The sequence below is a fragment of the Monodelphis domestica genome, chromosome 1 (assembly GCF_027887165.1).
Source record: "Monodelphis domestica isolate mMonDom1 chromosome 1, mMonDom1.pri, whole genome shotgun sequence".
Taxonomy (NCBI): Eukaryota; Metazoa; Chordata; class Mammalia; order Didelphimorphia; family Didelphidae; genus Monodelphis; species Monodelphis domestica.
In genome coordinates, this window is record NC_077227.1 from 162,474,669 (window position 1) to 162,487,742 (window position 13,074).

The following is a 13,074-nucleotide window of genomic DNA, read 5'->3' on the forward strand; positions in this document are numbered from 1 at the left end:
GAGACCAAATCTTAATTTTGTAATTATTTATTAGATAATAAAAAGTGTGCCAGAGAAAGAAAGAAGCAAGAGCCAGGTGTGTCTGGCTAGCTCTTTTAAGCTGCCTCCACCTTGAGCCAACTTGAGCTCTCCTCTTTCAATGGTTCCAAGGGAAGAGAACAACTTCCTGACCCCTCTACCAATTTCTTTTCTTTGTGACATCCCTTTCCTGGGCCTGTCTGATGGTCGAACTCAGACTTCAGACCATACAAGAGGTGAGTCTGCCAGGTGCCAAGAATAACCATGTGACATTTAGAATGATGCACACAGTGCATGCACAGTGTCTCCTAGCATGGTAGACAAAAGGAGGAAGGATTCCATCCATGGCCTCAGGGACATATAGTCCAGAGCTTCAGCTCTAAAATTTTTTACTTTAAAATAAAAAAGGTTGTTTGGGGGGCCAAAAGTGGGTTCAAATTAGTGCCAACTTTCCTCAGTATACAGGGGTTAAAGGACTTGTCTAGATTTTAAAGGAGTAATCAATAATACTTCATGCCTGATTGAATTCAATACATATAGAAATAAGCATTTATTAAGTCCCTACTGTGTTCTGATGTTCTGGATACTAAGTGGGAAGCAGATACCTACTGGAGCCAGCTAAAATTTTTTCTTCTTTTTTTTTTAAACCTTTCCTTCTGCCTTAGAATTAATACTAAATATTGGTTCCAAGGCAGAAAAGAGATAAGAGCTAGGCAATCAGGGTTAAGTGACTTATCAAGGGTCACATAGCTAAGAAATGTCTGAAGTCAAATTTGAAGCCAGAAACTTTTATCCCTAGGCGTGGCTGTCAATCTACTGAACCACCTAGCTTCCGCCAGCTAGAATTTTCAATGTTAGCATTTAAACTGCAAAAATTAGCAATGATAAATAGAGCAGGGATTTATTTATTTATATATTCTGTTGATTATCTAGAATTAAGAAAGTGATGGATAAAATTTAATAATGCAGATTAAACTTAAAAGTATGTTATTGGGGAAGGGGAGGACAGCTAGGTGGCTCAGTGGATTGAGAATGAGACCTAGAGATGGGAAGTCCTGGATTCAAATTTCACTATAGACACTTCCTAGCTATATAAACTTGAAAAAATCATTTTATTCCCATTGTCTAGGTTTACTACTCTTCTGCCTTGGAACTGATACACAATATTGGTTCTAAGACCATAGGTAAGGTTTTTGTTTTGTTTTTTTAAATATGTTGTACATAACTTTTTTTTTTTCAGAGAGTCTGTTATTCAACATTTTCCATAGCTTTGCTAGTGAGAAAACACCAATCTTTCCCTCATTAAGCTTAAAACATAATATGGGGATATAGCACAGATGCTAATAATAATAACCCACATTTACACAGAGCTTTGTAGAAGGTGAAGTCCTCAGATGCTTCTCTATGGAAATGGGAAATGCCATGAAGCTGATCACATAGATCCCAAGAATACTACAAAATGAGATCCATTATCACTCAAATGAATTCTGTCTAATGATTCCATTGAGATGACTATTCCACACCTGTTACAATGGTTTACTTGGAGTCCAAAGGTTCAGACAATCTTTTACAAAAATCATATTTCTTAATTCCCTCACATTGAAGCAACTCTCAGGTTGGTTAGATAGCAGTCCAAAGGATAAAAATAAATCAAAGCCATGAATAGGAAGATTTAAAAGGAGTCAGCAAGGAGGATCCTTGGAGTGTCAAGAGCTTCTTACCAAAGTACTAAAAATTTCTTTCTTTTTTTTCCATTGTTTTCAACAGTACTAATAAGCATTGTAGAGGTGGGGAAGGTTAATTCACATTTCCTCGGTTCTGTCAATATTCTGACATGTAACAGAGACAAAAGAAAAACCAAATGGATGAAAAATGTCTGTTATCTAGACTATTCTATGCAGACCAACAGTTCATGGAACAGGTCTATTAATAAGTATATCTTGGATAGACTCTGCAGATGAGCAAATAAGTGGGCACAGAATTGAATAAAGGAAGAGGACTGGATTTGATTTCATTTGAGAATTCTATTTTTATCTCCAAATTTCTTTGTGGAACTAAGATTCTTCTTTTTTAGTACTATTTGCCCAATAGTGAATGCAAAGCATGAAATACAATAGTGTCCAAATAAGAAAAGATGTAGGAGAGATGAATGATAATCTTGAGTAGGCTATGGTATTTATTTATTATTTATTAAACATTGCACAGAAGCAGAATGGTAAATATTATGTATATATCACTTAGAAGGGATGTTAGAGATTATCTGATCCAACCTCCTTATTTTATGATCAGAAAAGGAGGCAAGCCAATCATGTAATGAGTGCAAACAATCAATAAACAATCCATCACTAAACATTTATTAAGCACTTACATTCTTTAAAAAAAAAAAAAACCTTACCTTCTGTTTTAGAATCAATATTGTGTATTGGTTCTAAGGTTCTAAGGCAGAAGAGCAATAAGGGCTAGGCAGTGGGGGTCAAGTGATTTGCCCAGGGTCATACAGCTAGGAAATATCTGAGGCTAGATTTGAACCTAGGACCTCCCATCTCTGGGTCTGGCTCTCAATCCACTGAGCCACCCAGCTGGCTTGGGTCTCTACTAGGCTACATGTCCAGATTCTTAGGTGACTGCTGCTCCATCCTCACCAAATCCCAAAAAGGATCAAAAAGCAAAATTCCCTCTTCCCCCATCATCCCAACCTTCCTTGTCTGAAAGACAAGAGTTTGATCACCTTCTGAAGTAATATCACACTGATATAGTCTTGCCTTGCTTATTTTCTGGTAGTTTCTTTTTAGGGTAGAGTACTGGATATTTTTTCTTTTTCATTCCCATATCTCATATATTGTATCATGTATTGTTTTGTATTATGATTACTTAATAGAGCTATGATTTGGAGGCTATATGGATAAAGGATAGATTGCTAGATTTGGAATCAAGAAAACATTCTTGATTCCAAACCAAATTAGTCACTTAAAAAAACTGAGACTAGTTTTCCATATCTTGCCCGGACTAAGACGTTCAGGGACTCTTCATAGGCTGATGGGCACAGAAGCTTTGACCTGATACTTTGCTAAACTGGACCAGTTTTCCCCTTGTTAGGCAACCTGTTGTCCCACATTCCCTGGGTTTCCCATATTAACGTTGAACTTAGTGTAGACACTCAGTTGGCATAGTCAACTACCTCTCAGAATAGCAGAGTTCAAGGACAAGACTGGCAGCCTCCCTGGTAGCCAAGATGATAGGTGAGTGACACCACACCCAACATTAGACACTTTAAAATAGTATAGCCCTGAACAAATCACTTTCCCTCATTGGGCCCCAGATTCCTCATCTATAAAATAAGGGAATTGGATCTGATGACCTCTAAGTTCTCAATTTATGATCCTATAAGTTCATTGATGTAAGCATACCCTCTAATAGCTCAGAAGGTATTTGTTCACACCTTTTCATCCTATGTGACTCTTGTCTATGTGGAACAAGGAATTAATGTAGAGACTCTACTTAAGGTTTTTGTTCTTATTCTTTCCCTCTTCCATTTCATATCATGGAAATTCAAAGGGTCTTGAGAGGATGGTGAAAACTGCAAGATTTGAGGTTTATATAGCTCTTGAGAAATTTCTTTGATAAACTCTCCCAAACTAAAAAATGAATTTAAGGATACAAATTCCCCATAGAAGGTTTTTAAAAACAAACAAGCAAAAAAAACCCTTACCTTCTGTCTCAGAATCATAACTATGTATTGGTTCTAAGGCAGAAGAGTGGTAAGGGCTAGGCAATGGGAGTTAAGTGACTTGCCCAGGGTCACACAGCTGGGAAGTATCTGAGGCCAGATTTGAACCCAGGACCACTGGCCTCTAAGCCTGGCTCTCAAGCCACTGAGACACCTAGCTGTCCCTCCACCCATAAACAATTAAAGGGAGGTTACAAGTAATTTCTAATCCTAAATCACATAGTTAACTTGAACAATGTACTGTTATTCAGTTGCAGACACAGTAATTTCAAAAATAGATTAAGTACTTGTGGGCTATACTTAACTAACTAGCTATTTTGTATTCCAAAAGAGCATGGAAACTGAAGGTAAGGTTCTCCTTATGGAAAGAAATGTCACATACAGTTAAGATTCTAAGAACTGACAGATTTCTCACATTATGAAGAGAAAACAGTTAAGGGTTTTCCTGAGTTTGTCATGAACAATATGATGATAATACCAGAAAACTCCAGTAGCACTGAAGGTATAAGTTGGTCCACCATGTTTAGGATTTCTTAGTCATAGTTTTTGAGTGAATGTGGACCCACAGAGTATCTTGAACTTCTGGATGTCTCCACATATTATACTCTCTCTCTCTGGCACTTCCCCCTCTTTTTTTTTCCCCACCTTCTTCCCTGTTCCAGTTTTATAGATTTAAATTTAAAGGGAATTTAGAAGGTATCTAATCCAATCCCCTTTTATCTGGGGGCTCTGCATGGCCCTCAATTTACCTGGTGGAATCTCATCCAAGATTTCCCTTCAGTTATTTTATTACAAGTATCCCCTAAAGAAATTTCATCTCTCTACCTCAATGTCCTGCTCCAAATTCCTGCCTTTTATTATTTATTTGTGACTAACAGCTATCTCCCCAGGATAGGAGATATTCTAACCCCAGATGAAATTACAACATACTTATTAGTGTGACTAAATAGAAATCACTTTATCTCTCTCAGCCACAATTTCTTTATCTGTAAGATAAAGATGATAATATTCATTGCATGCTTGTAGAGACCATGTTTTGAGACCATGTGAACTGCCACTGATGATGATTTTGTTCAAACATTGATGATGACCCTTAATAATAGAATTGCTTGTCTTGTCTTGGATTGGCCTGTTGATACCACCATGAAAATAAATAATTGATTCATAGCCAGCTCAAAAGGTTAAGTCCTTGAGTTAAACTCTTGTTTAAAGTAAAGAGCAGAGATACAAGACAGATACAGAACTAGAGCTGGGAGGTCTGATCAAGAGAGTCTAGTCAGACACACATGGGCTTGGTTTATTGGAAGGAAGCCTGAATAGCCACATGTCCCCTCCAGAGAACCATGTGGTTCAGGAAAGCATGTGCTTCAGGGTAACATATGGTCCCAGGGATGACCACAGACAGAGGCAGCACTGGGGCTTTGAGGAGTTCCCAAGCTAAGCCATAAACTACAGGACAAAGCTTGGAGCACTGATGAATAAGCAGTTTTGGAATCACAGAAGAGATCATGAGCCAAACTTCTTAGACGAAGAGTGATCCAAAATCCATAAATTACAAAGTAGGGAACCTTGGTATAGAGATCAAACCCAGACTTTGGTCCTCACTGGTACTGTGAGTTATGTGTAATGAGCCCATCTGAGGGAGAAAGAGAGACTTTCTATTGACCTGGATGGAGTGCCTTCATATTGCAAGGGGACCTCACCAAGCTTGGAACAATAAATCTAGATAACTGTATAGAACTCTGATGGTAGGGATCACTGGAGGATTGGGTTTCTTGATTTTCTGGCAACCCCAAATCCTTTTTCTCTTGGGCATTTCCACCCTGGGGAGTATCATCAGTCTGCAAAACAAACATAGGTCCCTAGGGCAGTAGGGTTTACCCTAGACAGAAAAAGCATTGTTTTAATTCAAGTATAAATCTTTTGTATTTTTTCTTGGGTTAAAAAAAGTGTTCTATATTCAATATGTTAACATGTTTGCATAAAGGATGATTTCCTTTGTTCTGGAGGACTAGATGCAATGCAAATTCTGATGTACCCAAGGAAAACCCTGGGTGGAGGCACAAGCCAAAGAAGAGTACTTTGTGAGAAGCCTTCCCCCCACCCCCAAGATAGAACCCAGCCCTTGTAAATCCAATGCTTGGTTTCTACTAGGCTTATACTACCAGGTTCAAAGAATTTTGTGAGGAAAATGTTCTGTTAACCAAAAAGGATTGTAGAAATGTGTGTCACTATAAAAGAAATGAGGCTTGAGCTGTTCCTGGAAGGAAAGATTTATTGGAATAGGGGAGGAGAAGGGACAGGCTCAGTGAATAGAGAGGTAGACTTAGGAGGTTCAAGGTTCAAAGCTGGCCTCAGACACTTCCTATCTGTGTGACTCTGGGCAAGTCACTTGACCCCCATTGCCTAGCCCTTACCGCTCTTCTGCCTTGGAACCAATACATTCTAAGGTGGAAGATGAGTTATGTTTTTAAAAAAGGCAGCATTTATTTAGATCAGAGTGTGTATTAGAATAAGGGCAGGTAAGAGATGCATTGATTTTGCTTAAAGAGATATTTGAAAATGCTGTGTACCAATTAATCTCGCCCTTCGAGCCCCCTGTTGAGGGACAACATTTTCATTGAACAGGTTCTGGGTTGGCTACGTCTAACAGTTTTTTCTTTGTTACAAGAGTGAGCCACTCCGAGGAAAGGGCTTTATCCTCAAATGGCTATGACGTAAATATAATATACATGCACGGATAAAACTTTTCAAACGGACGGAGGAAGAAAGGATGACTGATTCCTTCCTAACCCCGACTAAGGGAGTTCACCTGCCTCCCTCCCCGAGGTCAAATACCCACAATCCCTCCAAACTTCGCCCCTCTGTGCCCTCCGAGGACGCTTCTCCCCTTGGGAAAGAGCTGCTGGGGTTGCTACCACTCCAGATGGTCTTTTCCATTCTCCTGCAAACAGAATCATTTGTGCCCAATGAGTCTTTGGTTTTGATTAGTTAAGTAAGCGAAAGAATCAACAGCTTCTGGGTGTTGCCCTAAATGTCTCCTCTCTCGCTGGGTATTTTTAGTCGCGTTTAATTTGGCAGCCGGCTTAGCACTTTTGATTTCAGTATGATTAGTTAGAGCCTTGTGTGGGGTTTTTTCACCCGTCTCCCCCAAGGGGACTGGGTGTTGTTTTGACTTTTATGTGCTACAATAAAAACTTTCATTGTAGCAAAATGTTTGCTCGTCAAAATTAGCTTGGTTAATTCCAAAGAATTGTTTCATCTTGGCTCCACAGTCATCGGGAATCTTTTTTACAAGACGAATTGGCCACCAGCCAGCTACCTCCTGGCCAATTCCTCTGTAGTGCTGATCCCGCTGGAATTTACCTTCAAGACAAACTAGACCAGCCTTCGCTCTTGAACCTGCTCTTCCCAACACGCTATGGAGTTCAGCTGCTCACTGAGGATGGGGCAGGGCAAACTGCCAACGCTGGGGGTGAGTTTTGTTCTTACAGACACACAAACAGAGGCACAGACCTGCACTGCCATCCCCACAGCCACTGATTTCTGCAGACACACACAGACACGTTTGTGGAGATGCAAATGTAGGAACAGATATGCACATGTATGCCAACATACAGAGGGAAAATCTGACCTAGAGACACACCATTACACAATCCCAGACATATGAGGCACACAGACACACCCTGACACAAGCATACATAAAAGAAGATACACACTAACACGAGCACACACGGACAGGAGATGACATAGACGTGTGCAAATGCACAGTGTATAAACATACACAGAAACAAATGAATTCCACATATACACGCTAACAGGAGCACACATGAATACAGAAGAATACACATAAATATAAATCCTGACATCCATCCCCCCAAAATGTATACACAAGTACACACATCCCAGGTATACAAAGACACCGAAAGATCCAGAGACAGACAGGCATCCAGAGGCATAAATATGCATAACAAAGTCACCCAGATAAGTGCTTAGACACTCATAGAAAGATACACACGTACGCAGGAAGTGTCACTGCTAAACACACAAGGAAGTGGGCTCTGGAGAATCCATAGGTCACAGAACTGATTCCAGAGTTGGCTGCTCCAGATTCCATTCTGACACTGTCTAAAACTAACCCACCCCCACCCCCGGCCCAGAAAAGCCCCGTCTAGTTTGCTCAGGAAGGGGTCCAAGCCATTCTTCTTCAAAACCTTCCTTCAGCCCCCACCCCACCCACAGCAATGGTTGCCATTAGCCAAAGTGGCGAAGGGAGCTTCATAAGCACATGAATCACCTCAAGGGAACAGCTACACTTTTGAATGGGAAAGTTACAGAACTTTTCAACCCTGTCAAAATTGATTAGGCAGGAAGAGTCAAAGAATCATTTTTGTAAAAGCCAAGCACAGGGGAAATCTTCCACTCTTCCTATTTCTCACTGCCAAGTCAATGGGCACTTGCTTAGATGGAAAGGCTTTGAAAGTGGGGATGGAGGATCCCCTTCACAGTGTGGCCTCCAATGACCCTGGGGGTACCTGTACCTCCATCACAACCTCTTCCATACTATTCCTCTTCTTCCTCTCCCCTAACTCCTTTCTTTCTCCATCTTTGGATTTATGGTTAGAAGGGACCTTAGAAGACACCAAATCCAGCTCCCTCATTTTACCAGGAAAGAAACAGAGACTCGAGGAAGTGAAAAAAACTTACCCAAGGCCATATAGTGGCAGAAAGATAATTTGAACCCAGGATATCTAAATCCAAATCCTTTGATCTTTCTGCTGCATTTTCTGCAGGAATAGCCTGTGACCAAGTAGGGAAAGGCAATCTAATCTACCTTTCTTTCACAATCACTGACCAAAAAATATTTGCTAAACTCTGTTGTCAGTGACTGTGCTGGGATCCTGGATGACTGAGGAATGGTACCTGCCCTTAGGATGTCTAGAAAGAAGAAGAAAGGAGGAGAAGGAGGAGGAGGAGGAGGAGAAGAGAAAGAGAAGAGAAAGAGGAGAAGATGGGAGAGAAGGAAAAAGAGGATGAGGGGGAAGAAAAGAAGGAGGAGGAGGAAAAGTAGGAGAATAGAAGTGATATGTAATATTTCAAATGAAGGATGTATAATAAGGTCTATTGAAATAAATGTGGGATGAATTGGTCAGTTCCTTTATTTTTAACACTTACCTTCCATTTTAGAATCAATTCTAAATATTGATTCCAACACAGAAGAGAGAGGTAAGGGCTAGACAATCAGGGTAAAGTGACTTTTCTAGGGTTACACAGCTAGAAACTATCTGAAGCCAAATTCAAACCCAGGACCTCCTATCTCTAGACCTGGCTCTCAATCAACTGAGCCACCACTTTAGCATTGATTCTAAGACTGAAGGTAAGGGTTTAAAAAAAAAGACAATGGTGGGAAATGAGGCTGGAAATGTAGATGGAGCCAGATTTTGGAGGGGCCTGAAGGATAGGCAAAGAGATAAGATTTTTATTCTGTAGCTAAAGGTTTTGGAACAGGGGAGAATTATCAAAGCTGTGCTTTGTTCTGCCTCCCAAGTTCAAGACCAGAATTTCTCATGGCTAGAATCTGTTGGCTCCTGGCCTTGCAGAACAAGCCCTTTTCCTTCCCTACCTCTGAGTCTAGGACAGCTTTTTACAATAATATCTTTCATTTGCATAAAGCTTAGCTTACAAAGCATCTTGGTATATATTGTCTCACTTGAGAAACCACTGAAACCCTTCTAGTATTAGTACATGAAAAAAGCAGGGTTGATGAGCTCAGGGTGCATGCTCCTTCTCTACAAATATTTATACTCAATGCTAGTTGTGGGCATGGAACTAGAAGCTAAGAGGTGGTACAAAAAGAGGAAGGGATTATTTTGACAAAGTGCTTGGGGATCTCACATTCCTGGGAGAGTAGAGAAGGGAATATTTCTACATACCTCTCATTCCCATGAAGTATCTTGAGCTGAAGCCTTCAATACAGTTCCCATTCGCTCTCTATCCCTCCACCAGCCACCTCTTCAAGCCTCTAAAACCCCAACCATGACTGGTTTCACTCACAAAGTGTCAGACGGAAATCTCTTTGCTGCCCAATCCACCAGTTTTTTGGTTTCTTGGCTATAATTTGTCAGAACTGCTTAATATCAATGATTCAAACTCAGGCAAAGGTCCTAGGATTCAGGCTTCTGGCCTGAACCCTGGATTTCCATAACATGGAAGCCAATAGCTGCCAACCCAAATGAATCATAGCATATAAACTCGGTGTTTTTTTAGGTGTAAACAGGGGGAAATGGGAATAGTAATGGCCTCAGGTGTCGAAACCCCATGGGAAAGACTTTGGCATGTTCAGGAAAAGGACAGTTTAGTGACCAGCTGGACTCACACCCTAGAGTTCAAAGATAGGTTCTCCTTATTTCCCCTTTCCTAGTCCAGAGATCGTGGGTTTTCATTTCACCACTCTCCTCACCCTTTTCTGCTTTTTTGGAATTGGGTAGCCACTTGCCCAAGGTGCCAGAGTAAGTTCTCTGCAGAATCATAGTCTTCTCACTTTCCTTAGCATTCTGCCTCTCCTGAGAAAGCAAGAAGATTGTTTTTAGTGCCCTCCTTCTACTCCATTTTGTACCCTATCCATGGCCCCGTGACTGTCCCACCCTCCTGGAGAAGCCTGGAGGACAATCTTTTCCCCTCTTCCTTGTTTGTCCAAGACCCTCTCCCCAAACCTGTCCTCCTGGATTGTTCAATGATCTCTGGATTTTCTCCACACTCTTCCTTCTATAAAAGTCTCCTCTCAGACAATTCAATCTCTCAAATTCCTTGATAGGATTATTTCCTTTTTTTACCTCATTTTTTTGTCTTTGAATCTTCAGAGTCCAGCACAATTTAATTGAATTTTAAAAAGTTCTTTAAAACTCATCAAGTTGGAGATTATCAAGACCGATAAAGTTGTTACACTCTAAGAAACTCCTCACCACTCAGGAAAGTTTTTTCCTGTGTTGTTGGACAATGCCTTAAACCCAAGGCAATGAAGAGCTCAGCCCAGAACTTCAGGCATCATTAGGAGGGATATATAGTCTACCAGCACCCCCCTGGATTCCTCTGTCTAGTAGTGATACATCTTACCTCTACTCAATGAGTCAGCATGTGGCTTAACCCTAAATACAGAGGAACTTTGTTGCCCATTTGAAAGAATGTTTCCATTGGCCATCCATTCTGGTAGTCCCTACCAACCACAAACTTCAGTCTTTTACTTGTTACAATTAACCCATAGTGGGAAGAAACCATTGAAATCTTCTAATCCACTATCCTTTCCAATGTAGCATCCTAACAAATGGTCATCTGGCCCCTGTTTTGTTAGATTTAAAATAGTTTTGAGCGTTAAATAGTTGTAGATAAGAGAGTGGGAGCCATAAAATGTGATAATTAAAATGTTTGGGAGCAAAGGAAATATATAACAATTATGACCGCTGAAATATGTTTTCTACTGTGTCTTGGTTTTATATAAATATAAGATGAATATATTATTCAGGGAATATATTCCCAATTTATGAATATGCCCAAGCCACCTGGGTTTTATAGAGAAATTTAATTTATAATACACTGATTAATCAATAGAAAAAGAGAGAAAGTAAGAAAGGAATAAGAATGAAGGGCCTCAAGCCAATAAGGCCTAGACCTCAGTCCTAAGAGATAAATCAGTCAGTTGGTTTTATCACTCACCCAAGATCTCTCTAGGTAAGGCTTCTCATGCCAACCTCAGGCTCCACCTTCAAGAGAACCTCCTTTCAAGAAATGTTTCCAGAGAATTCTCCTCCTGACTCCTCCTGAGTTCTCCTTCCACAGCCTCCTTCAAGACCTCTCCAGGAACTCTCCCTCCCAGACCTCTCTCCTCTCAGACCTCCTTCAGAGCATCCACCTTCCTCCAGTCCTCAGACCCCACTATCTTTAAGCAAACAATCTAAGTTCCCTCCCCTCAGTTCTCACATCTTCCAATCACTGTTGATGTCTCCCCTGTGCCAATGGTAGCTCTAGCTTAACCCAGGACCGCCCAGAGGTCTGACCCCTTTGCACATGTCTGTTGAAGGTCATATTCTCAAATGATTAAATCTTGATCTTTGCTGCAGCCCTTCCTAAATCCTGTTACTCTGAGTAGGGTGGGGATTGTAGTTTCCAAGACCTGGTTCTGTCATTCCAAGTATCTCTATTGTATCAATTCTAAAATCAATCATGACTCAAAGAACTTCCTGTTCTATGCTTAAGCATAGGTCAAAGCCCTTTCCATTGTTTAGCAAAAGGTTTCTATCCTAAAGTAGTCTTAAGTAGGAAGGAGAAGGATCCTCCCATGCCAAAGAGTTTCATATTCCAATAGAGTTCTTCCTATCAGTAGGAAATTTTTTCAAGTATGAAATTTCCCAATGGGGAAATTTCCAACATTCTTAAGTCTAAGAAATTTTAAGGTTTACAGTTTGAATACTTCCAATGATGGGAAACTCACTTGTAAGACCATATCCCCTTGTTAGACACCACCGGTTATAAGAAAGTTTTGTATCAAGCCCAAATCTACCTCCCTGTAACTCTCAACCAGGGATCATAATTTTACCCTTTTGGAACCATGAAAAATAAATCTACTCTCTTTTTATTTTGTATTGAGGTTCTTCACTTCTTCACTTATGGCATGGTTTCTAGGTCCTTCACTGTAGTTGTTCCTTTTTTTTTTTAATAGCCCTTACCTTGTTATCTTAGAATCAATGCTGTGCATTGGTTCCAAAGCATAAGAGCAGTAAGGGCTAGGCAATGGGAATTAAGTGATTTGCCCATGGTCACACCACTAGAAAGTGTCTAAGGCCAGATTTGAACTCAGGACTTCCCACCTCTGAGCCTGACTCTCAATCCACTGAGCCATTTTCCTGCCCCCCCCCATTGTTCCCTTCCTATGAGCTTCTATTGATGATTGGTCAACATTCTTTCAAAGAAGTTATGCAAGTTATTGTTTTCATTCACCTAATTGTGCCACTGTCCATATTTCTTGACCACAAAAAAATAAAAAGGTCTGGTTTCAGAATACCTGTTTTTAGTGACTGCACATTGGCCCCTAGTAAATCACTATTTTCTTCTCTAAGTGCAGCCAAACTGCCTATTTCAGAACCTATGTCTAGATGTCTACTTTAACTAGTCTGTAGCTTTGGAGAATCTCCCTTTTTCAAACCCTCATAGAAATGGGGACAATCAATATTTTTATGTTTCCAATCTTAGAACATACCTCCTATTTACCACAGCTCCTCAAACCTTATAGATAGCATGTCTGTAAATTCAGTTCCCTAGGATATAATTTACGTGGG